This window comes from Tamandua tetradactyla, chromosome 12, assembly GCF_023851605.1.
Source record: "Tamandua tetradactyla isolate mTamTet1 chromosome 12, mTamTet1.pri, whole genome shotgun sequence".
In the NCBI taxonomy this organism is placed as follows: Eukaryota; Metazoa; Chordata; class Mammalia; order Pilosa; family Myrmecophagidae; genus Tamandua; species Tamandua tetradactyla.
Window position 1 is genome coordinate 29,287,214 of NC_135338.1, and position 25,324 is coordinate 29,312,537.

The 25,324-nt window shown below is 41.0% G+C and overlaps 1 protein-coding gene and 1 long non-coding RNA gene across 3 annotated transcripts in view; one reads left to right on the plus strand and one right to left on the minus strand.

Annotated features, from left to right (window-relative positions):
• The window catches only part of LOC143651287 (uncharacterized), a 34,568-nt gene extending 22,347 nt beyond the window's left edge, over positions 1 to 12,221 (plus strand). For both annotated transcript variants that reach the window (XR_013159952.1, XR_013159953.1), the window contains 2 exons: positions 4,119 to 4,289; positions 12,126 to 12,221. This is a non-coding gene — a long non-coding RNA (uncharacterized LOC143651287). The remainder of the gene's footprint in view (positions 1 to 4,118; positions 4,290 to 12,125) is intronic.
• Positions 1 to 25,324, minus strand: part of MAP3K9 (mitogen-activated protein kinase kinase kinase 9) — a 102,863-nt gene that overhangs the window by 66,308 nt on the left and 11,231 nt on the right. The window lies entirely within an intron of this gene.

The window sequence follows — 25,324 nt, forward strand, 5'->3', positions numbered from 1 at the left end:
GAATAAACTTGGAATATGTCATTGGTAACAGAGTCCAGCAGGAGGTAGAAACAGGGTAAGATAATGGGTAATTGGAGCTGAAGGGATACAGACTGTGCAACAGGACTAGATACAAAAACTCAAAAATGGACAGCACAATAATACCTAATTGTAAAGTAATCATGTTAAAACACTGAATGAAGCTGCATCTGAGCTATAGGTTTTTGTTTTGTTTTGTTTTGTTTTGTTTTTTTACTATTATTACTTTTATTTTTTTCTCTATATTAACATTCTATATCTTTTTCGGTTGTGTTGCTAGTTCTTCTAAACCAATGCAAATGTACTAAGAAACGATGATCATGCATCTATGTGATGATGTTAAGAATTACTGATTGCATATGTAGAATGGTATGATCTCTAAATGTTGGGTTAATTTCTTTTTTTCCGTTAATTAATAATAATAATAAAAAAAGGTAGTTAGGGGCACTGGAATCCTGAAGCACAAAGATTAGAACCTTTCCAGAAGGTTACATGCCTCAGAAAGTCCAATCTTAAGGTGCCTGGCCTGCCCATGGAGAAAGATGGTCAGGATGATGAGGACCCATCCTGACTAAATGCATGATCCACACTATTCTTTAGGAAAGAGGTATCACCACAATGGATGGAAAGGGATTTGAGGCTTACAAAATCCCAGCCCCAGCTAAAGCCTCTAAAATGCAACCAACATCCAGGATAGTCAGTTTTTAAGCAGGAAAGCGTAGTGAGCAGATCTGTGTTTTACCAAAATCACCATGGTTGCAATGTGACAAACTCTCTGAGAAAGTAATACAGGACACTATAAGTAACCTATTACAATTGTCTGGAGGAAGGACAGATGAACTAAGGTACTGGACATGGGAATGATGGGACAACCAAATGGAATAATTAGTTACACGAATACGGAAAAGTGATCAACATGTTCTGGGATATCTCTGGCATCATTCCAGCTGGGTACCTTATGTCATCAGTTTTAAGAGAAGGCACGACCATTTAGTGAGGACAGGGGCTTTTAGTGGTTCTACTTCCCCTTACCTCTGGGCCAACATCCACGCATCCACTTTTCCCTTCCAGGAGGGACTAGACCTTCCCATACTCCTCCAGCCTTCCCACAACCACCCAGGAACATGGTTCCATAATTTCCTGCCCGTTGTAGCCACCAGCTCACACGTCACTACCTGAACCAGCTGCAGACCCCTAGTTTTGGCATACTCAGACCAATCACCCTTTGCTAATGCAGCTCAGTCCTGCATTCATCTGGGACCAACTGGCAAGCCCCAGATACCAGTGCACTGTGCCTCGTGATGTCAGCGAAGACTGTGCAGCAAGGAGCTCAGGGAATGAAGCCAAAGGAGACAGGCTGAAGGATAAGCATCCCAGGGCTGGCTAATGTCTTGCTCTGCAGAGGCATTCCTTAGATGGGTTTCTGGACTTTAAGCACAGTGTTCAGTTCCCGGGGCTTGGCTCAAATCCTGAGAGTGTCCAGGACTCCAGGCCACCCTCAACTCTTATTGGCCATCATGTGCTATGGGGACAAGTGAAAATTTGATACATACATAAGTGTAAACCAGTACTTCAAAAATAATTCACAGAACCAGCTTCTTTCATCATGTGTCCTTTGTTCACCATATGATTCAAAAGTGTTAAGCATGGATTTCTGCTGCCTTGTTGGGATAGAGGGTACATGGGGACATGACAGGGGACTTACATATTTTAGACTAAAAATAGCTGACCTCAAGTAGTCATAGCACATTCATTAGCCTTGAAAATGACCACTTTATGAATGAACTTGGAGAATTTCAGTTGGTAACAGAGACCATCAGGAGATAGAAATAGAATAGATATTGGGTAATTGGAGCTGAAGGGATACAGATTGTGCAACAGGACTGATTGTAAAAATTCAGAAATGAATAGCACAATACTACCTAACTGTAATACAATAATGTTAGAACACTGAATGAAGCTGAATGTGAGAATGACAGAGGGAGGAGGCCTGGGAGCACAAATGAAATCAGAAGGAAAGATAGACGATAAAGACTGAGATGGTATAATCTAGGAATGCCTAGAGTATATAATGATAGTGACTACTTGTACAAATTAAAAACTGTTTTTGCATGAGGAAGAACAAAGGAATGTCAATACTGCAGGGTGTTAAAAATAGATGGTAATTAATATTTTAAAACTTTAACATATGTATGAAACTAAAGCAAAAAATGTTTATTTGGTACAAAATTTATATTTTGACTAGTGCCATTTCCTAATATTACTTATGTGGACAGTTGAATTAAACACCATAGTACATGGAACCTAGAGTAGGGCACGAGATTTTGTAGGTTCGTCCCAAGTGATGGTCCAATAAATTCCAGAGTGATGTGAACAATTAATAAAAAAGCATTTGCCAAGTCCCCTTGGGGGAATGGTGAGAAAGGGGGAAAATTCAACTTCCCCAAGTGGAGAACTCTTGATATTATCACAAGCAGTGGGAACAACCAAAGCAATAGGCTGGGCCTATTTGGGGTTTGTTCATATGAAACTTAACCCTGCAAAGGATAGGCTAAGCCTACTTAAAATTAGGCCTAAAAGTCAGCCCCAAGAGAACCTCTTTTGTTACTCAGATGTGGCCTCTCTCTCTCAGCCAACACAACAAACAAACTCACTGCTCTCCCCCTGTCTACGTGGGACATGATTCCCAGGGGTGCAGACCTTCCTGGCAACGTGGGACAGAGATCCTAGAAGAAGCTGGGACTCAGCATCAAGGGATTGAGAAAACCTTCTCAATCAAAAAGGGGAAGAGTGAAATGAGATAAAATAAAGTGTCAATGGCTGAGAGATTCCAAACAGAGTCAACAGGTTATCCTGGAGGTTATCCTTACTCATTAAATAGATATCACCTTTTTAGTTAAGGTGTAATGGAGAGGCTGGAGGGAACTGCCTGAAAATGTAGAGTGTTCCAGTAGCCAAGTTTCTTGAAGATGATTGTATAATGATATAGCTTTCGCAATGTGACTGGGTGATTGTGAAAACCTTGTGTCTGATGCTCCTTTTATCTACCTTATCGACAGACGAGTAAAACATATGGCTTAAAAATAAATAAATAATAGGGACAACAATTGTTAAAATAAATTTAGTAGATTGAAATGCTAGTGACCAATGAAAGGGAGGGGTAAGGGGTATGGTACGTATTAATTTTTTACTGTTTTCTTTTTATTTCTTTTTCTGAATTGATCCAAATGTTCTAAGAAATGATCATGATGATGAATATACAACTATGTGATATTGTGAGTTATTGATTATATATCAAGAATGGAATGATCAATGGTGATGAATACACAACTGTGTGATGATACTGTGAGCCACTGATTGAACACCATGAATGGAATGTTTGTATGTCGAGAATGTACGTTTATTTGTTAAGATTTTATAATAAAAAAAAAAGGAAAAAAAAAAGAATGGAATGATCATATGGTAAGAATGTTTGAGATTGTATGTGGTTATGTTTAATAAATAAATAAATAAGGAAAAGAAAATGATCGCTTTAATCAGCCCCAGCTTTCCAAGGGAACTTCACTTTCATCCCTTTCTTGGATGCTGTACCCTCTTCCCATGCTACTGCATAAAGATTTCCTACAGTCAAGCTTCTTGTGATTAAAACCGAAAACTAAGTGCCATCTCCCAGGCCAAACCTCCAGCATGCATTTTTTGGATACCACACTCCCTCAAAATCCCAAAATATGACTACTTCAAAAGAGGTCAACTTGGACACCTACAGCCATTGCCATCCTCTGCAAATTAAACTCAGATAACACAACTGCGGTGCCAGCCCTGAGCTCATCCAGACACAGATGTCACCAGCAGGAAGCAGAAAGCCAAAGCAGAGCTTTTGTGCAGCCACTTTCCTTATTAAAAGACAGCTCTTCAAACACAACCCCATGCCCTGAATTTTTCTCCCTTCAAGCTCACTGACTAAGCAAAGCTGCTAGATTCCTGTCATGACTCTAAGACCCCCAGCCACAAATCAGATGGAAATAATTTTTAAAAAGAAGAAGAATATCAGATCTTTGATGATTTTGTCAACAAAACCATCTTTACTTCTTTTCTGGCAGGTGGACCTGTGGTGCTAACTGCTGCACAGACTTTCTCAAGGACGTGGATCCCTGAAGTCCCACCCATGTTCTATGAGCAGGCATGACAGATGGCATTTTCCAAAATGGCACAGCATCTTCCATCTTATACACTTTTCTCCAATGTAAGCTTGACACTCTGCCCATGGAGAGGTAGGTCTATGTCCCCTTCTCTTAAATCTTGACACTACCTGGCTTCTCAGCTAGATCAGAAAAGTTCACGTAGGTTTCCTCTTGTTCGCTGGAACACCTGTGCTTGAAGCCTTGCGCTACTATGTAAAAAGGCCAACAGCCCTGAGACAGCCAGGCCATGAGCAGTCAGCTGACACAGAGGGGTTATATGTAGGCACCTCCACCAGCAGTCCTAGGCTTCAAGTCGTCCTAGCACAAGTTGGGCATGAACACGCCTTCAGATGACTGCTCCTCCATCTGCAGAGTCACCCTCAGCTTTCAGGTCTTCCCAGCTGAGGCCTCAGACATTGAGAAACAGAGATAAGCCACTCCTACCATGCCCTTTCCAAATTCCTGACCCCAAGACTTTGTAAGCATAATAGAATGGCTCGTTTAGGGTGGCTTCTTCCAAATCAATAGTAACAGAAACAGCAGGTGACATACTTGTGAATCTATCCTCACATCTGCTGCTACAGAGAAGCAGGTGCTCTTAGAAAAATATTTTTTTAAAAAAAGAAAAAGTTATCTTTAATTGAGCACTTTGTGCCGGGTATTATGCTAAGGGCTAACATGCATAATTTCATTTAATCCTCATTACAAAATGGGCTCAGAGGTTGAAGAACTTGCTCAAAGCCAGATCTACCTGGCTCAAAGCCTGCAACACTGTATTACACCAAGCTCTGCAGCCACTTAAAGAGAAAAGCTGCTTCTACATGGGGGACTCAATTACCTTGGAACCTGACTTTCTGCTCAATATTCTGAACCCAGGAGAGAGAGGCCCAGCGCTGAAAGACACTTGGCTCTGTCTAAGTTAGGGCAGATCCCCTTCCCTGGAAGGTCACTCCTAAGGCCTACCTACCACACAACCAACCTTCCCTGAATCTCACTCATTCTTTAAGGCTTAATTCCTCCATTAAAGCCTTTCGGCCAATTCTGCCCTCTCAATTTCATGTACCTCCTGGCACACTATTCCACACTGTGTCATAGTGTACAAATAGTTTGGGATGTGTTTAAAGAGCATGGTTCTTGAGCATGGAAAGAACCCATTTTCTCATTTCCTACAGCTTCTAACACAATGGCAGGTACATCAGTTTCTCACCAGGACCTGCTGGATGATTAAATCAGATGAGAATCATAACTCATGCACGATGGCAATGTTCCAGGTGAACTGTACTTCACCCAGGACAGCACAGAGAAGGATAAGAGGGTAGGGGAGGACGCAGCACAACTCACCACAGATACCTTAATTTCATCACCTTCCAAGGCAAGGAAGTCCCAACCAGAAAGGCTTAAAAACTGGGAGTTGCCATTTGAATCACAAGTCCCTAAGAGCCCCTCAAAGCTAGGAAACACAGATTAAAGTTTCCTATGAATCACCGTTCAACCTCTCCATTGAAGAGCAGGGAGGGGCCAATTTCAAGTACCTCCTCAGGCTAAGACAAGGCTGTTCTGACTCACTGTCTTCCAGTCTATACTATGGATGCCTTTTCTAGTTCCTCCCTCCACCTCAGTACTCAGTAGGATAGTTAAGATGAGGCCTGCACCTGCACCTTCCCAGTCAACCTCCAAAGACTTCTCTTCTAATCCTATTCCCCATGAAATCTTACCATGGTCTGGAAATTCAAACCACATGCAGATTCGCAAATCTTGTACCTCAGTTACCAGAGGGAAACCAGGGTGTTTTCTCCTTCCCTCCTACCTGGAATGTAGGCAGAATGGGCATAGCCACAACTTGCTAGAAAATGTTTAAAGCCTTCTCCCCTACCCTTCATGAGCCTCTATGTGGGGAAAATCTTAGAATATCTCCTTTTTCCCTGAGCAGGGATATCCTTCCTCTAACTGAAGGTCATTATCAGTGACCTTCCCACCCCAAGCCTCTCCTCCAATAAACAAATATCAAATCAGGCACCCAAAAACTTATGAGGAACCTAAAAATGGACAAATTCAGAGTCATGCAACTTAGAGTCATGCATATAAAGCCATGGACTCACATGTTATAATCACAGGGCAGTGCTGTGTCAAATTGGGAGGAATAAAAGAGACAGCATCTTAAAGTAAATCAAAATTAGTTGGATTCCTTATTTATTTTTCTCAAGTATCCAGAGGGTTTATAATGGTCCATAGCAACATTTTTCCCAATCTCCCTTTTTCCTCCTATCCATTGACCTTAAACAATGAATCTCCTATCTTCTCAGTTCAAAATTCCTTTTTAAAGAGTACCCTTGCCAGGAAGAATCCACCTAAGACTTCAGATCCCAAAATCTCAAAAGCGCCAGTAGCAGCAAAGTGAAAATTCTCTTCATGAGGCAGAAGGAGAAGGTTCATTCATTAAGAGTCTGGGTGCTGTTCCACCAGCAATCAATAAAAAAAGGAGTATTGAAGAATGAATAGAAAAAAGTAAAATGTGTTTTTCATGGTAGCAACCCCAAAATATAAATGCACACCATAAAATATGCTTTGCTCTCCTCCCTGGGGAATTAGAATTGCTACCTGATTTGATTACAAACGCAACTGCAAAGGCAATGCTCCAGGATGGCCTGCTTACCTCTAAGATGACACCACGTTGAAAGCCATGGCATCAAATAGCCACATAGGATTCTGCAGACATTGAATGTGTCTAAACCCTTTTTGAACAGTTACTTTCCTTTTCTGGTTAAAATAAAAAATCCCACAAATGATCATCTGTGAATTTATCTAAAACCTATAATAGTTCTCTTGTTTAAATAGAAACAAAACCACAACATAAATACAAGCAAAAACAAGAGTCCAATGGCTTCACTTCTGGACAGTGATAGAAAAATATTGATTCAGGGCAAACACTAAAAAGAAGCAAAGTTGCAGCTACTAAATGACAGCTGAGGTTCACATCGGGCCTTGGAGGGACCTTGGAGAAAGGAGAAATGAGAAAGTGGCTCTAGGCTCCTGTGCATTTTCAGGCCATCAATTCTGAAGAGACCCTGGGCTGAAAAAGCAAAAGAGCCCCTCCCTGAAATTCTAGATGTGGGATGACCTGCCCCATAGAAAAGGTTCCATAGACCAGGTATGAAGTTCAGATCTAGCCCATCACAACCAAACTCTGGAGAGGCATGGCATCTGTCCTGTAGAACAAGCTGCTAGAGAAGGGTCTCCTACTGCAATCTGTTCCTAAAATGCAGAGCAAAGTGAATGCCACACAAATTCTCAAGAGCTCACTATTGAGTTCAGGCTCTATCGTGTGCTCGGACAAGGCATCAAACCTCTCTGAGCCTCAGTTTCCTCCACCATAAAATGGGGATGCCACCATGTGCTGGTTTGAAAGGATTATGCACCCTAGAAAAGCCATGTTTTAATCCTGATTCAATGTTGTGGGAGCAATGTCTCTTTTAATCCCTATCAGCACTATAGGGTGGAAACTTAGATTATCTCCAAGGAGACGTGGCTCGCCCAATTGTGGGTAGTAACCTTTGATTAGAGGGAGATCTGACTCTACCCATTCCAGTGGGTCCCAATTAGTTTACTGGAATCCTTTAAAAGAGGAACCATTTTGGAAAATGCTTCAGAGAGCCATGAGAACCACAAGAGTATATGCAGCCAGAGAAATCTGGAGATGAAGAAGAAATACGCCCCTGGTGTTGCTTCATGAAACAAGAAGCCTGGAGAGAAAGCTAGCAGATGCCGCCATGTTTGCCATGTGCTTTTCAAGCTGAGAGAGAAACCCTGAACGTCATCGGCCTTCTAGAACCAAGGTATCTTTCCCTGGATGCCTTAGATCAGACATTTCTATAGATTTGTTTTAATTTGTACACTTTCACGGTTTAGAACTATAAACTTGCAACTTTATAAATCCCCCCTTTTAAAAGCCATTCCATTTCTGGTATATTGCATTTCAGCAGCTAGCAAACTAATCAACCACCTCTGCCTTTAGTACCTCATGTAGATACTATTTCAAATAAGATTATGTCAAAAAAAAGGACTTGGAATTCTAAAGCACCAGTCAAATAAAAATACGATTATTTTGCATCCCATTTCTAGGAATATTAGGAGTAAAAACTGAAGGGTCATTTACTGCTATCACCATGAACTATGAACTATGGAAAAAATCAAATACTATGGTGCTTGAAATTATTACACTAACAATTTCAAATCATCTGAGAGAAGTTTATGTGGGAAAACATTAAGTCCTCAGTTGTTTTCACTGCTATCCACAGGACAGGATGGGGCATCTTTCCTAGTCACCAGCTGCTGTACACTGGGAAAAGTAAGCTAACTTTGTGTGTGTGTGGTGACATATACATAACATAAAATTTACCATTTTAACTACTTCTAAGTGTACAGCACAGTGAAATTACTTTGAGAATGTTGTGCTATTACCACCATCCATTACTGAAACTTTTTCACCACCCAAAACAGTAACTCTGTACTTATTAAGCAATAACTCCCCTCTCCCTTTCCCTGCAGCCCCTGGTAACCTCTAATCCACTTTCTGTCTCTATGAATTTGCTTATTCTAGATATTTCATATAAGTGAAATCATATATTTATCTTTTTGTGTTTGGCTTATTTCTCAACATAATGGTTTCCTTTTTTACGGCTGAATAGTATTCCATTGTCTGGATACACCAGATTTTGTACATCAGTTCATGTGTTAATGGACATTTGAGGCTGCAATGAACACTGGCAAACAAATACTTGTTCAATTCCCTGATTTCAATTCTTTGGGGTATATACCTAACAGTGTAATTGCCAGGCCATATGGTAATTCTATGTTGAACTTTTTAAGGAACTGCCAAATTGATTTCCACAGCAGCTGCACCATTTTACATTCTCACCCACTAAAGGCAAGTTCATTTTATTATCAGTTTAACCCTAATAATTAGAAAAGTTGGGTCTGCTATAGTGGAAGGGGGGCAGAGCTGGGAGAACAACTCTCCGTCACACAATAGTGCCAGTGGCAAAGAGAGGTTATTGACTGATCCACTCTGAGACTCATTGCACAGGTAACTAGGAATTGATTGCTTAGAAATAAAAATATTTTACTGTTTTTTTTTCAATTCCTGAAAATTAAAAGAAGAACAATGCTTTCCTTCTATATATCACAGTAAAAAAAAAAAAGATCAAGTTCATGGTAGCAGCCAGCAAGGGTGCAAATTTTACTTCCAAGCCTTGACCTTTAAGCCTCAAAAGCAAGTTGTCCCCTGACTCCTCTGATGGTGTATGGATCTCCTTCCCGCTGCTGTCCACAATACTTTGGGCTTAGCTAGAAAAGCTGACAGAAGTAACAGGGCCACCATTAGGGCGTATGAGTGGCTGGAAAAAAGAACGTGACAGGAAGTCCAGCAGTGACCTTGGGCAAGTCACTTAACCTCTCTGGGTGGCTGGCGGGCAGGTCATAACTATAAGGTCCTTTTTAGCTCCAATGTTACCAATAAGCACCAAAGAATGTTGAGAATGACTGGAAATGATGGTTTTCCCCCTTCCTTTGAGATTCTGAAGGTTAGCAGAATGCGGAGACCAAAAAAACATAACAAAAGCTGTGCAGATGGCACGGATACAATGACTAAAATGGCAGAAGATGAAATATACAGACAAGAATAGGAAAGTCACATGTAAAAATGAAAACAGTTGCATTTGAACAGTAGAATCTAGGGTAACTTTTTTCAATATTTTTTTCCTGTTACATTGTCTGGTCAGTCAAAAGCAATGCATGCGTGTCAGGTTGCAAACAATCATGAAGAACTGCAGAGAAAGGCCTTAGTTATAGGATGGACGACTGCCAGGGCCTGCTGCAATGGGCCCCTCCCCTCCCTCCAACCTTACTCCTAGGGATGGAGGGACAGTTAGAGCCTTCACAGCTGGGTAATTCCAGAAGGAACAATAGGCTTCTGACTTTCTAAGATGCCACAAGGAACACCTTCCTCTCAGACTCCAAGCTTGTAAAAAGTTTATCAAATGGATATATAAAAGCAAGGGCTTGATAAGGGCAAATAGCTCATTCAGTAAAGAAATCTGAGTCCACTCAAAAAGGAACAAGGGGGTGGGCCACAGTGGCTCAGCAGGTAGAGTTCTCGCCTGCTGTGCTGGAGACCCAGGTTCGATTCCCAGTGCCTGCCAATGCAAAAAAAAAGGAGCAAGGGCAAGATTTCATAACAACATTGGAATTACTGCCAAATATCTGGACTGCTATATGCAAAGCCCTAGATTATGCATATGTTGGGGAGGGAATGGAACTATGGGATGACAGAGAGCAGGGGAAAATGGAAAGAAGAGATATTAGAAAAACAATAACACCTTTACTGTCAAGAATCTTACTGGGATTCCTATGTATCAACGGAAAAAAAATTCCCAAGGAAAGCCATCCCCTTACTCCCCTCCCCCCCACAAAAAAACCTTATTGCACTTGCTTCTAAAAAGTAAAATTAGGGTTTGAGCTTGGAAGGAGACTGACTTTTCATTGTGTTTTGATCCTGTACTATTTTAATTTTTTACCATGTGCATATGTCACATTTTGAATTTAAAAAATCTATTCCATAATTGGAGAGAATATGAGTAAAACATTGAAAATACAAGTACAAGACAAAGTATAAGCATAAATTATGGGTCTAAATACTGAGAGAATAAGAGTAGCAGCTGGAATTACCTAAACAATGGTCAACATAGAGAACTTACTAAGTGCCAGACACTGTTAAGAGTTTCACCTAGATTATTTTATTTAATCTTCACTTCTATTTTATGAAATGAGATAAGAGGTACTATTTTTATTTCCATTTCACAACTGCAGAAACTAAGGCACAGAGAATGTAATACATTTGTTCAAGGTACTCAGTTAGCAAGTAATGGAGCCAGGATTCAAACCTTGACTCACCCAGAGCTCAAGGGGGTTAATCTCCAAAAGCAAAGGGAGTTTACATCCTAAACTGGGCTCCAAAGTAGAAGAGGTGTGGTGTTAATTGGAGAATGTCTGTGAGGTTCAATATATGATTAAAAGCACAATGCATGGGAAAATGCATACTGATCAAAACCAGAAACACTTCTTGAGAACCTACTAACAGCTGGGCACAAACTGATTTGTACAATAGCTGAAGGAAATTAAACTATTATATGGAGAGGGAAAGAGTCAAATACACTTCACCCTCCATCCAAAATAAGATGACAAAACTCAAAATTAAGATCTCAACTCACCTTAAATATTTCAAAGTCTTTAAAAAAAGACTGCCACAAGAATTCTAAGTTGACTCGGGGAAGCCAGAAGGGGGATATGAAAAAAGGCATTTCCTTTGACCTCTGTGGCAGACTGATAAGGTGGAGAAGGGAGTGAGAGAAATTATTGCCTTCCTCCTGGAGCAAAAAGCACTTTAATTATCAGCTGAGAGTTCCAGCAGAGCCATAAAATTGGCCAGCTGTCCCATTCAGTCAGGCCAAAGGCCATAACAGATAGTATGAAGCAGTATTTTCAAGGGGGCTGAGCACTCAGAATTTAAGGCTGGGTCCAGAGGGAACAGAGAGACACAAACCTTTTCCACAGAGGCCCATGTATGGTTAGAAGGGGCTGGTGGGTACTGATTCCTTTCTGCAGCTTAGGCTAAAATAAATCTGCATGTTTCCGTGGGAGGGGACAACTCAAGGCTGCCTAGAATCTTATGCCACTTTAAAAAGGGAAACCCAACCATATACTAAAATAACTAGGAATGGAAAGAAGCTGCTCCTCCATTACTCCTTGGAAAGAGGAAAAAGAAGTGAGGCGCCATTTATTGAATGCAGTGCCCATGTGCTACTTTGCACATATAATTTCATACCATTTCTAAATAATACTACTGTTTTCTATATCATCCACATTTTACAGATGAGATTCCTGGAGCTCCGAGAGGTCAACCACATGCCCAGGGTCAGGTGTACAGGAAGCAGCAAAGTCTGGATTTAAATAAAATTCAAGTCTGTCAGACTCTCAAGCCAGAGTTCTTTCCATTAGACCAAGGTAGTTTCCAAAACAAAGCTTAAGGGGGAAAATGCTTTCTTCTCTGATCAAAACCTCCAAGTTTCCTACAGAGAGCAAAAAACCCTAAGGAAGTCAGGAGGGCAAAGAAATTGCAATCCCCACCTTTTAAGACCTCTGCTTTCTGGCTCATGGGAACAAGGTCTGCCTGTGATCTGTTGGTGAGTGGGGACCCAGAGGCACACAAATTGACCCACCTAGGCTGACTCTTTTTTTTTTTCTAGGCTGATTCTTGAGCCTGCTTTGAAAAAGCCCCATGCCAACTCAGAGAAATGGGTAGGAACAAATGAAGTCCTGAAAATCAAAGCAGCAGCAGCAAAGCTCTAAAATAACCAGAGTTCCCTTGCTCAGTTCCGAGGCATTTGAGTACCTAAACTGCTTTCAGGACAAAGGCTGTTCTTGAGTTTTTTGTGTACACCCTCAGGATTCAGGAGGACGGGGCGGCAATGGGGGAAGGGACCACCTGTGGGCTGCGGTCAACTGTTTCCTCCCCTAAACCACTTGGCTGTGATTCCCTTTCAGGGGCTTCAGCCCCAGCAACAAGATCCCTGGAAGGTGGGGGGGTGGGGGGGGGTACCTGAGCACACTATAATCTGACACACAGGTTCCAACAAACAGTGTAGCCATTACATGTCCCCAAAACACAGACATTCACTCTTTAAGCTACATAATGCCAGCCCTGGAAGGGACCTCAGAGACCAGCTCATGCAAACTTCTCATTGATGGAGGAGGAATCTTGAGGTCCAGAGAGATTACAAGACTTGGCCAAGGTCACCCAGCAGGTCAGTGTCAAGAACAGCACACAGGCCAGGTATCCTTGCGCTGTACCAGTCTACCACTTACCCAGATGCCCAATTTAAGAGGTTCTCTATAATGACTGATTGAACCTCATAATGCAGGTTGGTTCATAACCTTCTCTAAGCCTTGGATTAATAAAAGCTATGGTCTTCTACCTTCAAAATGAACTTATACACATTTTGCATAGATCCTGGGGTGGGGGAGGGCATTGTGGGCCCTATGTTGAGAGTCCTTACTTTATAAGAGGAGCAAAGTGTGGTTCTACAGAGGCTGGTGGGAGCATTAAAGGGGACACCAAGGTAAAGAGAAGGACTTCCTGGACAAGGGAAAGAAGCTGCATTTTGCTCTTCACTCATTCAGACCACAGACATCACCACTTTGCGGTCTCAGTTTCCCTGTCCATAGTGACCCTGAACAAGTTCATAGGAACGAGATGAAGCACCAAGTTAAGAAATGGAAAACTTTCCAAGAGATGTAGAGGAAAGGAGAGATAGGAAGGCTCTTGTTTCATCTCCTTGGAGATTCTGAACTACACATCTTGACCCTGAGAGATGTCAGTGCAGCAGGCCACCTGTGAAAGGTGGAGGTCACCGGCTAGCTGTTGGCAGGTTTGTTTGGTGAAGGATGCAGGAACAGGAAAGCATAATAATTTATTTAACTTTCAAGGCAATAATGGCTCAAGACAGGGGAAATTGAGGTAAAGGGAAAGTGACTAAAGAATCATCTGAAAATCAGAGCCCATACCACTCTCCTAAGCCCTTCCCGCTCTCTTTGGCCCAACCGAGGAATTTAATCAGGGGTCCAGAAACTCCTACCAAAATCTTTCACACAACACCATCTTCCTGCTCCAACTCCAACACAGGCTCTAGAGGTGCCTAAATGTTGCTCATAGCTCCATGCAGCTCCCATGATGGCCAAATAGGAAGGAAAGGCAGGCTGAACTCCAGTCACCTTGGGGATCAATGAAGACATATGTAGACACTGAACAAATGTCCCACAGACAGATCAATTTTCTTTTTGAACTCTAAATACTTCTCAAATGGCTCCACCAACAACAGCAAAGGACTGAAGCAAAAGAATCCGTAGCCGTTTGCCTCCTGGAAGAGGGCCCAGGTTCTCCCTGAACATTTGCATCTGTTGGTCTCCCTGCCTGGAACTCACTCACCCTGCGTATCTCATTCACGCTGTCTCTTAACTGCTCTTCACACCTTCAGATCACATCTGAAACAAAACTTCCCCAGGAAACCCTTCTCCAATGCCTCTGTTAAGACATGCCCCTGTATTCGTCATTCTCATAGCACCAACCATCTCCCCTTCACAGCATTTACCACAGTCATGACTTTATATTTTTGTGTGATTTTGCTTTGATTAGCATGTGTCTCCAAGACCCAACAGAAGGCTCGTTAAGGGCAGGGCCATGTCTGTTTTTTCTTACTGTTTTATTCCCAACACCAGGCACTCAAACTGGAACATGAAAGAAAATTATCTTTGTGTAGGAGAGGGCCACAAAGGCCCAGGGTAAAAAGGGAAAAGCCAAGATTCCCAGCCACAGTTAAAGAACTGAGAAATAGAACGGGCCTCAGGTCATACCACCTGGCCTCACTGGTTTCCCCTGAGTCATGCTTACCTGGCTGGTAGTTTGCTTCATTTCAGCTTACATATTTACTTTGGCTGGCAGAATATGTCTCTGTATTCATGGAAAACACTACTCATGAACTGTTCTCAGTGCTCTGGGACTTACCTGCTAGCTGCTGGCTAACCTTACTTATAGCCTCCTGAAACCAAAGGAAAATCAAATTCCTTAAATGCATATAAGCTTCTGCCAGGAAAAATCCTCAACATGCATCTGTCAACCTCCAAATCTCTGTAAGAGGGAGCTTGTAGCAAAAGAACCACAAACACCAAAATGAGAATAATGGGGAGAAAAATTCAGATTTACCCAAGTCAGGCTGGAAGTATCTCATTTGGGACTGCACTTAAGCAATATCCGTAAGAGTCATTTATTTACCTCTTGAAATTGAATGGGGATTGGACTCTCTAGCTGATATTTTACTGCCTTCCAGATCCACCCTAGGAATAGTCTATGGTTATTTATGGTTATTGTATTCTCTTATGGGCAAAACTGCTTTTATAGAGTTGTTTCTGCCCTATATAGATGAGGGTACCTATCGTGAGTTGCTTCATCTGTGAGGTTGGAATGTGCTGTACGGTATGCTAGAAACAGTGGAAACCTGTGGGTCACAGTGTTCCATAAGCATAGCAGATAGCAAGATCTCAGCCACAAGAAATCCCTGTCAGGGGCTGCGCCGGTTTGAAAGGATTTATATATCTTAGAAAAGCCATGTTTTGATCCTGATCAATTTTGTGGGAGCAACGGTTCCTTCTAATCCCTATTCAGTATTATAGGTTAGAAACTTGATCGGGTTGTCTCCACAGAGATGTGACTCAATCAGTTGTGTGTATTAAACACCAGCCAGTGATCTTTGGAGATGAAGAAGGAAAATGCTTCCCAGGGAGCTTCATGAAACAAGAAGCAAAGAGAGAAAGCTAGCAGACCGTTGCCATGTTCGCCACGTGCCTTCCCAGTTGAGAGAGAAACACTGAACTCATCGGCCTTTCTTGAGTGAAGGTGACCTCTTGATGGCGCCTTGGTTTGAACATTTTTATAGACTTACTTTAATTTGGAGATTTTCAAGGCCTTAGAACTGTAAACTTGGAACTTACTAAATTCCCCTTTTTAAAAGCCATTCCGTTTCTGGTATATTGCATTCTGTCAGCTAGCAAACTAGGACAGGGGCTTTGCCCAGAGTTCAGCCCAAATTTACTACTGGCCTTGGAACATTATTGCCTGAGGTCAAGGAAAGGGTAGAAGCACTGTGCTTCTCAGACTCCAAGAAAGAAAGTCTCCATCTTCCCAACCTTAGGAACTCCAAGAGAAGGTTGGAGATGGCCACAAAGCACATGTGAGTGCAGAATTAGGAAGGGGAATGCAAAAGCCCCCTTCAGAGCCCTAAGTGGGTCTCTGAACGTGAGCGTAACAACCAAACAAACAACTCACAAAGTGGGGCACTGTGCGGAGCACAGCGGGGAAGGCACAAGTTGGGAACAAAAGGTGCACTGAGTTGGATGGAAGAGACTGGTAATGGGCCCAGGCAACACCATGGAGTGGCCTAATCCAACAACACCTGGGAGCCAGGCAACAGCAGTAGAGACAGCAGCCAGAGAGAATTAGTTAGCGCTGACATCCAGGAAGGGGGCTGAGAGAGAAGAGGGTAGGGGCTTTCAAGGTTGGTAACAAATACACTATTGAAATGCTAGGTTCTGGCATTCCAAACAGTTGATGGACTCAGTCAGGAAAGATCAAGGGCGTGGAGATTATAATGAGGATGAAAAGCAACTTCCATGCAAGTGAGGCATGAGAGACATCCTAAGATAAGAGAAGGGGCAATTTTATATTTTGAGATGCCGTAAGTAGATCACTTCAAGTGATATTTCATTCACTCATTTGTAGTCATTCATTCTACAGACATTTATTGAGGGTCCTACTATGTACCCAGAACTATGTTCAATGCTAAAGATGCAAATCTGTTTGGACCACAGGGGATGTCCTTCAAATCACAGTCAACAAAAAGAGGAGACCAATACATGCAACCTGATAATGCAGGTCAGTACCACGCTTTGTTGTGTTTTTCACTGGCCTGTGAATGCCCTTAGGTGGAGCATGCACTCACTTCAACATTCCCACCAAGCCCTATTGTCTGATGCCAGTTATTCACAAATTTACATACACTGGCTGAGAGGCACTAGAGCTTGCAACTGCTGGACTTCAGACTCTACCGCCTTGTCATTCTAATATTCTTCTAAATGCTATCAGGTAATAAGTGTTTAGCACTGAATGAGTACTTAGAGTGATGATAAAGTAAAGAGAAGTAGCCAGGTTTGATTGAGTTGAGCACAGAAAGATGGTAGGGTGTGGACAGGCGGAGAGGTGACGCTAAGGCAGCCCTACAAGCAAGGGTATTCCTACAGCAAAGGTGAGTGTGACACAGACACAGTGGCTCTAAAGCACAGAGTGTGTTCCAGGGGAAAAGGGGAAACCAGTTTGGCTTATGGGAAGAGTATCCCTAAAGGAAGAAGAGGGAGCTAAGGAAGCAAAGACACCTCGTGAGAACTTTAAAAGTTGATATTTGAAAAGAAGGAGGCTTTTCAAATTGTATTGGTATTTTGTGTGGTCCAGTAGTGCTCTAAAAAAAAAAATGTATTGTGATAGACTACACTAAACATAAAATTTTCCATGAGTGACATTTAGTACATTCAGAATGTTGTGCAATTGTCACCAAGTTCCAGAACAGTTTCATCACCCTAAAAGGAAACCCCATACCTTTAAGCAGTCACGTGCTTAATTTAAAAACAGTTCACGTGCTCCACACATACTGGAGGTCACCTAAGAAACCATTTTACCACTCAACTCTACTATTCCAGTTATAAAATTTAGTTGCTTGAAATTTAAAGAGAGTATATGCAGGAGATAAATCATATATTAATGAAATATGTCTGTTAGGGTGTTATGGGCAGAGTAATAGTATTGCTAATCATATAAAACTAAAGTACTACTCAAATGTCCATTAACTGATGAATGGGTTAGCAAAATGTGGTATACCCATATAACAGAATATCATTCAGCCATTAAAAAGAGTGAAGTACTGATATATGCTACAACTTGAATGAACCATGAAAACATCATGAGAGAAGCCAGACACAAAAGGTCACATGTTATATGATTCCATTTATATGAAACATCTGGAGTCTGGCAAATCCATAGAGACAGAAAGCAGATTAGTGATTGCTTGGGCTTAGGGGAGGGACAAATGAGAAATGACTGCTTAATAGGTATGGGGTTTCCTTTTGGGGTGAAGAAACTGTTCTGGAACTTGGTGACAGTTGCACATCATTGTAAATGTGCTAAATGTCACTCATGGTAAATTTTATGTTTCATATAGTCTATCACAACACAATTTTTTTAAAAGCACTACTGGACCGTACAAAACAACATGGTGATAGACCCCAGCTGTCAAACAGGAGTGTACAGGCAATAGAGTGTAGTGATTAGGAACACAAGCTGAGGAGTCAGACCTGGGTTCAAACTCTGGCCTTGCAACATATCGGCAGTGAAACTTTACAGAAATGACTGACTCCTTCTGAGCTTCAGTTTCCTCATCTGTAAAATGGAGACATGTATACTCTTTACTCTATAGGGCTGCTATGAGGACTCAATAAGAATCCACGTAAAATGCTTAGACAGTACTTGACCCATACAGAGCACTCGAGAGGAGCATTAGCTATTGTTACAGTGATGTAGGGGTTTGGCTTAGCTAACGAAATGAAATACTGGGCAACCTTTAAATATCTTGTGGTAGAGGAATATTTATTTATATAGGAAAGTGGCCTGTTGGGGAGTACTGACAAGTGGAGGAAAAAAGTACAAAACAAGCAACATGTTTATTAGAATACTATTCAGTGGAAAGCAAACATAAGCAAACGCACAGAAAAAAAACGGAAAGACAGAAACAGTTTTCTCCTCTATGCTATTCTGCATTTTCTACAAGGAGGAAAGTAGCTGTTTAGAAGAAGAATAAAAGTAATAACGCTACCTTCACTTTGGGTAAGGTTTTTCATTTTCCAAAGCTCTTTTCTATCACCTCATTTGACACTAATTGATGTTTTGATCACCACTATTAACTGCTATTCTATTCTGCCCCATGCCTTCAAACCAAGCTACCTACTATACAAAATCCCCCAATTCATCTGCCTCACCACAAAAGAATGATCTTTCACTAAGAGACCATCTTAGCTCCTTAGCTCACAATCAAGTAACTGGTCTTCCCCAGTTTGATGGAGCAGATGCACATCAATCAATTTTTATAAGCACGGGCTTTTTATAAGTATATAAGCATCCATTCCAAAAGCTTTCTAGCATACCTTTTAGAAGAACAAAATCCAGAAAGCTAAAAGCTACATTTCTCAGACTCTCTTGCCTCTAGGATTCAAGATTCAAATTAGGTTCTGCCAATTAGATGCACACATTTGGAAGGCAGAAGATGGAAACCATATATACAAACTCTCTCCTCAATTAGTTCAGTCAACTAACACATATAATTCCTAGTATTATGTCCTCAAATGACTGAACAAAATTCAACTCTCTTGAAAGATCAAGGAAGGCAGGACAATGTCCCAAGTCTACAAACCACAAAGAAGTTAAAACTCCCAAGCTGGAGACAAAGGGCAAAAAGCGTCACAATATATCTAAAATGATGCTCAAGTAACGCACACGGTGGAATAAGAATAATGGTGTCATTGAGCTTCACATTGTATACATACAATCCCAGTCAAACACCCATCCACAGACAAATGTCTGGAGCCTCTGCAACACTCTGTGGGATTTACAGCAGCTGTCATCATCAGCACCAACATGCAGTCCAATGGACCATGCACATTTCCAGATATCAATCGTTTTGACAGGAACAATTAAAATAGTACCTGTGCTGGCTTGAAAGGATGTATGTACCCTAGAAAAGCCATGTTTTAATCCTAATCCCATTTTGTAAAGGTAACCATTTCATCTAATCCCTATTCAGTACTGTGGTACTGAAATATATTTGAAACTGTAATTAGATCATCTCCCTGGAGATGTGATTTAATCAAGAGTGATTGTTAAACTGGATTAGCGGAGATGTGTCTCCACCCATTTGGGTGGGTCTTGATTACTTTATAGGAATCCTATAAAAGAGGAAATATTTTGGAGAATGCGAAAGATTTCTGAGAGAGCAAAGAATGACACAGTCACAAGAAGCAGAGAGTCCACCAGCCAGCAACCTTTGGAGATAAAGAAGGAAAATGCCTCCTGGGGAGCTTCATGAAACAGAAGCCAGGAGAGAAAGCTAGCAGATGATGCTGTGTTGGCCATGTGCCCTTCCAGATGAGAGAGAACCCCTGACTGTGTTTGCCATGTCTCGTCTCACTTGAGAGAGAAACTCTGAACTTCATTGGCCTTCTTGAACCAAGGTATCTTTCCCTGGATGCCTTAGATTGGACATCTCTATAGACTTGTTTTAATTGGGACATTTTCGTGGCCTTAGAACTGTAAACTAGCAACTTATTAAATTCTCCTTTTTAAAAGCCATTCCGTTTCTGGTAAATTGTTTTACGGCAGCTAGCAAACTAGAACACCATCTCCTGCAAATAGCAGAGCCATGGAAAGGTAGTTTTCTTTCACATGAGCCTAGACTAGACTTCCAAACACAAATTTCATAAAAGGTAAAATCTTGTATATATAGCTTGAAAGTATACTCATAGCTTAAACTTCATAGAGGAACTTATTAATTTTCCAATTCCATCATCCTATCCCAACTTTCTAGATGGGCTTAATTAAGTAAGATTAGGGCTCTTTGCCTAGTTATCCCAGCATGGTATAAGGATATGAGAAAAACAAATCAGTTCTATGTCACCACATTTTCTATCAACACATTTAATTCCTACCCCACCAACCAAAGCAGTCTCTAGGTAGCAATTACTTTGAAAAGGAGTCACCAAAAGTTTTAATTTATATAATACATTTAAAAAAACAGATTTTTGTAGCAGGAGTGGGTATAGCTATAAGATAACAATATAGGATCATGGCAAAAGAAAAGGAAAAACCAGGCTTTTATTTTAGGCAAACTTAAATCCTTTACATACATTATATCAAAAAATATATATCAAGGTCCCATACTCTTGCAAGGACAAATATTTCTATTATTAAGGTTGAGGGTGCATTAGAAGATATAAGGGTACTAAGGGCTGTTTTGTATGCATTTATAATATATATATATAATTTAGATGGACAAAAATATCTGGAAGGATAATTCAAATGTAACAATTGTTCACGCTGAAGGAAAAGAGTCTTAAGGAATCAGGGCCCAGGCCCTGCCCCTTCCTCCACTTTGAGAGCAAGTCACTGCACACGGCAGCCTGTATGACGGGAAAAAGACATGAAAGGTCAAGGAATGTAAAACCCCCCCTCCCCTAATAACCAAATCTCATGAGACTCTGCTGAAACTCCATTGTAATCAAATCCCAAGAGATTTAAAATTTTTTAAGCCATTCCCTGGACATGTCTCTCTCTCTTTTTCATCTTTTGGCTTTGGGTGGAGTGCAGACTTTCATCTGCCACTCGGCTGCCATTGGGAAGACTCTTCTACTGCCAATAAGCCCCTAATTAAACTCTTGGGTAATCTTTTGTCTAACATGTTCTTTGGTCTCGGGTGTGCTGGGCTGGGATAAGAGTGTCATTGTCTTTCTCTTTATTTTACTTATCTACAGTTTCTCACTTTTCTACATTGTACACATACTACTTATATTATTTAATAACCTATTTTTTGGTATAGCGATCAACCAAGATGGTGACAGAAGATGCTCCAGGGTTCTCTTCTCCCACAGAAGCTTTGAACAACTATCAAAAACTGGCAGAGCCATCTGCCTCAAACCTCTGGAAGACTGTTAAAAGATTGAGTAACTAGGCAAGTCAAATGAAGAAAAAAAAAAAGGCAGTATTAAAAACAGTAGGAGTGAGGTACAAGGGTAGTTCAACGGTAGACTTTTCGCCTGCCATGAGGGACCCAGGTTCAATTCCCAACCCAAGTACTTCCCACAACAAACAAATAAACAAAACTCAACAAATGGTACTACAAAAACAGGATACTCACTTGAAAAAGAATGAAATGTGACTCCTGCCATACAGCATACAAAAAAAAGAAAAACAGTAGAAGATGCACAGCACCTTTGCTGGTCCGCCCCATCCCCACCCCACCCCCACTCCCCAGCATAGTGTAGAGTCAGCCTGTGATCCCATTCTGGGTATCTGGTGCTGTTCTATAGGAAGCAGAATAAACTCCTATATGCATGCTGGGGTGCTTGAAGGTTGGCAGACTGAAATGCTAAACCAAGAATCTCCTCTCTTGCCAGTGCAGGCAAAACTTGCCCTGCAGTGAGAAGCAGTTTGCAGACAGCTAAAGCAATTAAGCCAAAACTGCCTAGGGAAAAGGATTACTTGCTTTAAGTCATCAGCAAGGTACCCTGTAGGGGGAGAATGTTTATTTCATGCTGAGTAGAGGGAGCATTGGAATACCTATAAATAGGGGATTTCCTAATGCCACTAGCAAACTCAAGCTCAGGACAAGACAGGGGCTCAGAAAAGATAGAGATGATCTTGTACTTCATATTTGCCTCGGGCTGATCTTCTTGATAAGAGAGCTAAACTTTGAAGGAGATCAACAGCCAAATCACAGCCAATTTGCAAAGAAAGGGTGCTTTTTGCATAGGTTTGTTTTGATTAGCTGCTGGCATTCAAGAAAATCTCTGTTATATCACTAGATGGATACAAACTTAAGAAACAGACTAAATCCTAGAGTTAACATTTTAAAACATTAAAATGTACAGTGTTATTTTAGTTTATAAACTGCCGGAATGCAGTATATCAGAAATGGAGCAGCTTTTAAAAACAGAATTTAATAAGTTACAAGTTTACAGTTCTAAGGAAGTGAAAGTGTCCAAGTTAAGGTACCAACATGAAGTTACCTTCACTCAAGAAAGGGTGATTGGTCTGGGACACCTCTGTCAGCTGGGAAGTCACATGGCTGGCATCTGCTGGTCCCTTGCTCCTGGGCTCCATTACCTTCAGACTCTGTTCTTATGGGGGCTCTTCACTTTGCATCTATGGAGCTGGCTTTCATCTCCTGGTTTCCCTTCGCTCTCTCCAGGTTCTCATAAGTTTGCTTAACATCTTATGGTGACATCTGCTGGGCTCCAAGCATCTCCAAACATCTGTGTCTCTGATTTCCAAGTGTCGGCATCTGTGTCAACTCTGCTCTGGGTTTCTCTTGGCTCTGTCTGTCAGCTCTGACTCTGACCAAAATGTTTCCTCTTTTAAAGGAACTCCAGCAAACTAATCAAGACCCACCTGGAATGGGTGGGGTTACATCTCCATCTAATCATAGCTCACATCCACAATCAGGTGTGTTACATCTCCATATATAATCTAATCAAAATTTTATACTTACAATATTGAATCAGAATTAAAAGAAATGGCTGCCTCAACAACATTGGATCAGGATTAAAACATGGCTTTTCTGGGCAAAAAAAGATTACAAGTAAAGAAACAGGAAATGATGGTCCATCCTAAGGAACAAGATAAAAGTCCAGAAACCATCAACAAAGAAGGTGAAATTTAGGATATACTGGGCAAAGACTTAATAAACAAACAAATAGAACCCTCAATATGCTCAAGGAGATAGAAAAAAAAGATAAATATATAAAGGATTTCAGGAAAACAATGCATGAATTATATGAGAAGCTCAATAAAGTAATAAATTTTAAAAAGGAATCAAACACTGTTCTACAACTAATTGTGATGTGCTTTGAAATTTATTGTTTTTTTTTCCTGATAAAGAAGTTCATTTAATAGGAAGATATAACAATTCCAAATTTATAAGCATTTATGGCATAACTTCCAAACAAACAGCATAAAATGACATAATCTGAAATTCCAAAATAATTGGTGGAGATGTAAGTATAATCAGTTAGTATGCACAACACTTCAATAGCACAATTGCCTAACTTGCCCTAACTAATAATAATAACAGATTATTGTTCCCAGGGTACAGAATTCTTTTCATGTGTCTTATCAGCATATGTGAAATAGTTCATATACTGGACCAAAATAAGCATACCCAGTTGTTAAAATCACAACTAATGACTGTATTGTTTGAGCACAGCTTAATAAAACTGGAAATCAATGACAGAAATGTAAGTAGAATGCAAAGAACCATGGAAGAGCTTATCCTTTTCTAGAGCCATATGAAGCCACCTATTTGTTTGAAATTATACCCATTCATTGTCTGTTTATTTGAATTATACCTAGTCACTGTCTGTTTTTATGCCAAGGTCTACATACCCATTCCAGTGGGTCTTGATTAGTTTACTGGAAGCCTTTAAAAGAGGAAACATTTTGGAAATATTCTAGTTTGCTAGCTGCCAGAATGCAATATACCAGAAATGGAAGGGCTTTTAAAGAGGGGAATTTAATAAGTTGCTAAGTTATAATTCTAAGACCAAGAAAATGTCCCAATTACAAGTCTATAGAAATGTCCAATCTAAGATACCTTGGTTCAAGAGGGCCGATGAAGTTCAGGGTTTCTCTCTCAAGTGAGAAGGCACATGGTGAACACAGTCAGGGTTCCTCTCTCATCTGGAAGGGCACATGGCAAACACTGCATCATCTGCTAGTTTCTTCTGGCTTCCTGTTTCATGAAGCTCCCCAGGAGACATTTTCCTTCTTAATCTCCAAGGGTCGTTGGCTGGTGGCTTCTGCTTCTCGCAGCTATGTCATTCTGCTCTGCTCTCTCTGAATCTCCTCGTTCTCCAAAATGTTTCCTCTTTTATAGGACTCCAGAAACTTATCAAGACCCATTCAAATGGGTGAAGATATGTTGTCAACTAATCCAGCTTAACAACCACTCTTGATTAAATCACATCTCCAGGGAGATGATCTGATTACAGTTTCAAACATACAGTATTGAATAGCGATTATTCTGCCTTTATGAAATGGGATTTAGATTAAAACATGGCTTTTCTAGGGGACATACATCTTTTCAAACCAGCACAAGAGCCATAAGTCATCAGCCATGAGAATCACGAAAGCCCAGGCAGCCAGAGACCTTTGGAGATGAAGAAGGGAAATACCCCCGGGGAAGCTTTATGAAACAAGGAACCTGGAGAGAAAGTTAGCAGATGCCGCCATGTTCGTTGTGTGCCTTTCCAATTAAGAGAGAAACCCTGAACTTCATCAGCCTTTCTTTAGTGAAGGTAACCTCTTCTTGGTGCCTTAATTTGATCATTTTTATAGACTTGCTTTAATTGGGACATTTTCATGGCCTTAGAACTGTAAATTTGCAACTTAATATATTCCTCATTTTAAAAGCCATTCTGTTTCCGCTATATCACATTCTGGCAGCTATTAAACTAGAACAGTGCCTCTGTGGGCTCTGAGCTCTTTCCCTCTCCATGAGCTCTCTTAAAGACTCCAGCAAATTAATCCAGATCCACCCAGAATGGGTGGAGTCACATCTCCATCTAATCAAAAAGTCACACTCACAATTGGGTATGCCACATCTCCATGGAAACAACCTATTCTACAATATTGAATCAGGATTAGAAGA